The sequence below is a fragment of the Bidens hawaiensis genome, unplaced genomic scaffold (assembly GCF_021521415.1).
Source record: "Bidens hawaiensis isolate Kalapana, Puna unplaced genomic scaffold, B.hawaiensis_p1.1 tig00033888_1, whole genome shotgun sequence".
NCBI classification, from domain to species: Eukaryota; Viridiplantae; Streptophyta; class Magnoliopsida; order Asterales; family Asteraceae; genus Bidens; species Bidens hawaiensis.
This window is the reverse complement of record NW_027505298.1, coordinates 121,176-125,771: the sequence shown is the minus strand read 5'-3', so window position 1 is coordinate 125,771 and position 4,596 is coordinate 121,176. Positions and strand designations below refer to the sequence as shown.

Sequence of the window (4,596 nt, the reverse complement as noted above, 5' to 3'; positions counted from 1 at the left end):
GGTTAAGAATTTTAAAACAGTTTTGGATATGCAAATTCAAGACTCGGAAATAGATTTAGTGAGTTTTTAACTAGTTTGTTAAAAAAATGTGTCTGGTTTAAATCTTGAGATTCATTTTCCAAGTTTGACATATCTAAGATAGTGGCATTTTCGAAAATGTATCCGAATGATTTTAGTAATGAAAAATATGGTGTATTTCGGGTGATCACACATTAAAGGAAGATGATACATTTTCAAATTTGGGTGAATGTGTGACCTTGCTCGTGTAATTGTGAAAACCGGAAAGCATGTCATGTTTTCTTTGTTTATCAGATATTGAAGCTAGCGTTGGTTTTACCGGTTGCAACCGCAACTGTTGAAGTATGTTTTACTAAAATGAAACTTATCAATACGGGTTTGCGTAAGTAAATAGGTAATAAGTATTTAAACAATGCTTAAATTTGTGCAGCGATAGTTAAATGTTCGATAAAGTAAAAGAACATGATGTAATGGCTTAATTTCAAGCTTTAAAAAACCGTATATGAGAAATTTGCATCTCATGTTTCGTGCTTCAATTTTTGTTTCGTTTATATTATATGAAATACGGTAAAAAAAATTTTCAAACGTTACCCCTAAAATTTATATTTATATCCGCCACTACGAATGGCTGTTAATACGAAAATAAATAAATAAAGTTACATTACATGGTGGTTTTTTAACAAGCTTAAAGCTAGTTTGTATATATGGATTCAACGATATGCATTACTTACCGACCAAAAGCTGAGTCAGTACTCTTCTCCTCTCCCATGTCCCTCCACGTTACCTCATCATGTACACCCAAAAACTGACACATGACTTATTTAAATCCTCACTCACATGTCCATATAACTCATCAAACAAAAGTGAAATATTTGAATCTACGAGTACACTATCAACATATTCCACACACACTTACTTTCCATATATTATTATTATTATTAAACCAAACCAAAGTAAACGTGAAACCATGTCTTCAGAGCAGCTAATCAGAAAAGAGAACAAGAGTAATCAAGGTGAGCTCCCTCAAGTGGCTCATTACGAATCACTAACCGTCAAGGATTCCGGTGCCCAACCCGCACCGGGCTCTACGGCTGTAGTTCACCGTGCCGTTGAAACCATTCACGGTACTGCAGCTGGTGGAATAAAGGATCAAAGTAGAACACAGAAGTATGAAGCACAAGGTAAAAAGAACCAGTCTGGTGCAACCTTAGCGGCACAGCAGCAGAAGAATATGAATTATGGAGTTACTCAAAAAGATAACGCTCAAGATAGAAGACAGTATGCTCAAGAGTATCGTCCCGCAGCTGGTCAAACTGTCGAGTTTGCCGGCAAGGCAGCGGGTGTGGCGAAGGATGCCGCCTTGGTGGCCGGATATGGGGCGGCCGAGTTAGCTGGTGAGGCGACAACGGGCGTGGCGGAGTCAATGGAGAATTTGAACTATGGAGTTTCGGGAGTGATTGAGGGCACGGCTTCCGCAGTGGAAGCGGTGGCGGGGACAGCAATCCGGTTGGCGGATACGGTGGTGGACGCGGGTAAAAGAGGGGTGAGTTACTTAGGAGGAACCACGGCCACGGGTAAAGATATGGCTGTCAGAACCGGAAAGAATACGGCTAAGACAACTGTCGACTTAGGTGGCAAGGCGGCGGGGGTGGCAAAAGATGCCGCTTTGGCTGCGGGGTGGGGCGCGGCGGAGTTGGCTAGCGAGACAAGAAGGTTTGAAAGAGTCGATCGAAGGTATTAACTCAGGAGTTGGCGGAGTTATTGAAAGTGCCGCTATTGGGGCGGAAATAGTGGCCGAAAAAGCACTTGGAGCAACGGGTACGGTGATGGATGCGGGCAAGAAAGGGGCAAGCTACATTGGCGGAACGATGGCGAAAGGGAAGGATATTACGTTGCAAACCGGTAAAACCACCGCGGGTATTGTGAAAGAAGCTACCGTGGCAGCTGGGCGAGGGGCGGCCGAGTTGGCTAGTGAGACACAAGAAGGTGTAAAGGAGTCGGTTGAAGGTATTAACATGGGCGTTGGTGGACTTATCGAAACCGCGGCTGTGGGGGCGGAAGTAGTGGGAGGAAAGGTACTCGGAGCAGCTGGGGCAGTGGCGGATCTTGGAAAGAAAGGGGTGGGTTATATTGGGGAGAAGGCAGTTGCGGGTAAGGACGTTACTGGCGAGTTTGTTGGTAAGGCGGCCGGTGTGGCGAAAGATGCGACTTTGGCTGCTGGGTGGGGTGCGGCCGAGTTGGCGACTGATACAGCTGCGGGTGTGACAGAGTCGATGGAAACTCTTAATGAGGGAGTGGGAGTTTTAGTTGAGGGTACGGCTTTGGCGACCGAAAATGTTGCGAAAAGCACGTTTGATACCGTGGTGGATGTCGGTAAGAAAGGGGTTAATGTGGGTAAGAAAGGGGTAGTTGCTGGTGGAAAAGCGACTGCTAATGTTGTCGGTAAGGGGGTGGGAGTGGTGAAAGAAGCCGCTAAAGCGGCTGGGTGGGGTGCGGCCGAGTTGGCTAGTGGGACAGCAGAGGGTTTGACCGAGTCGATGGAAACTTTGAATGAAGGTGTTGGGGTAGTAATCGAGGGTACGGCTCGAGCTACGGAAGCTGTTGCTAATAAAACATATGGTACAGCGGTGGATGTGGCGGTTACAGGTAAAGACATAGCGCTGGAAACCGGAAAAGCAACTGCTGGGGCTGTAGGATCGGCCGCGGGTATGGCCGCGGAAGCAGGTATGGCTGCAGGACGTGGTGCAGCTGAGCTAGCTATTGACACGGCTAAAGCTACCGCCGGGGCTGTTGGCACGGTGGCGGGTGTGGCAGCGGACGCCGCTTTGGCTGCTGAACATGGTGCAACTGATCTTGCTGTTGGCACAACAAAAGCAACTGTCGGAGCCGCTGGCATGGTGGCGGGTGCGGCGACGGATGCCGTGTTGGCTGCTGGACGAGGTGCGGCCGACCTTGCTGTAGGCACCACAAAAGCAACTGCGGGGGCTGTTGGCATGGCAGCGGACGCTGCTTTTGCAGCCGGGCGCGGGGCGGCTGAGCTTGCTGTTGACGCGACAAAAACTACAGCTGGGGCTGCCCGCATGGTGGCGGGTGCAGTTACGGACGCGGCTTTGGCTACTGGGCGCAGTGCGGCTGACCTTGCTGCCGGCACGGCAAAAGCAACTGCCGGGGCTGTTGGTGTGGCAGCAGATGCAGGACGTGGTGCGGCTGAGTTTGCTAGTGACACAACAAAAGGAACTGCCAGTGCTGTTGGTGAGGCTGCCAAAGAATATGCCGGGAATAGAGCGGAGCGTGACACAACAGGATATGGGGTCCGGACCGATGATGTTGGAGCTAGTGTCGGGCCAGACATTGTGGTCGAACGAGAGACGGTTACAGTCGATTTCAAGAATCAAGGTGCCAAGGAAACCAAGAAAGCATACAAAGAACAGACTGGTTATTATCGAGTATGAACCAAGAAAAAATACAAGGGCAACAGCAAAGATATTAAGCCATGAATAAATAATATGGACCTAGTTAGGTGGTTAATAAGTTTGTTAGTATACTACGTTGTGTTATTAATGTTGTGATGTGAGATACTGTGAATGTTGTGTTTTGATGTTCTGTTTTTGTAATGTAATAAAACACTTCCTTTTTTTTTTTAAATAAAGGATGTTTTTTTTTGTAAATGGTTCTTCATGTACTACACTTTAGGCTTTAACATTGCTCGCCTATTGCCTTTATTTAAAATCATCTCCATATTAATGAACCACACCCTATTACATTGTGATTAGTTTGGGTTGCTGTTCCTTTAATAATAATCAAATTCATTAGTTACTTTATTATTAAGCCACGACTAATGCAATCATATGCGAAGAAATGCCAAATCAAATCAACTTTTCTTGGAAATGTATTTGGTGGTAGCAGTGCAGTACAATACACCAACCAAGTGACGAACATTGGGTTACTATCTTCGCCGACCCCACCGATGGCGATGGCAATTGGGTTCATAGAGATGGGTATGTATCTCCGTGTGTATGAATGCGACCCTTAACCCTTCCATCGCCCACCTAACCCCATCTCACACGTAACCATGGGAACCACCATGGTCGTTCTTTGAACAAGTTTTTGCTAGAAAATTTGTCTAAACAAAACCTGTCAATCATCACCTAGTACCATGTTTGTTAAAGGATTAATCTTTTAACTAATATGTTTGCTAAAGGATTAATCTTTAACTAATTGGGTTGCTAAAGAGTCTTGGATATTTAATTTGTTCATATTTTGTCTTCATTTCAATTTTCATGAGAAATTTGTTCATGTTAATGGGACATGTTCTATGTTACCATGCATTTATGTTATGTTAAGATATTGTTGCAATATTTTCTATTATAGTTTCCCTTAATGACATGTGTTTTCTTTTGTTGCTGCAACAACTTTCATATGATGGTATCAAATGCTCTTGGTTTTAGTAGACTTACTGTTTCAGCTTTAATGCTGGACTGATTTTCGTTAGTAAAAGGCTTAATATCATAACTCGTCTGACTGAATTTTTGTTTAATCATAATGTTGTTGGCCCAATATGGATCTTTGATAATTAAT

The 4,596-nt window shown here is 45.0% G+C and overlaps 1 pseudogene; it reads left to right on the top strand.

Moving 5' to 3' along the window:
- The first annotated feature begins 985 nt into the window (after positions 1-985).
- Positions 986-3,470, top strand: LOC143612189 (uncharacterized; annotated as a pseudogene).
- The last annotated feature ends 1,126 nt before the right edge of the window (positions 3,471-4,596 follow it).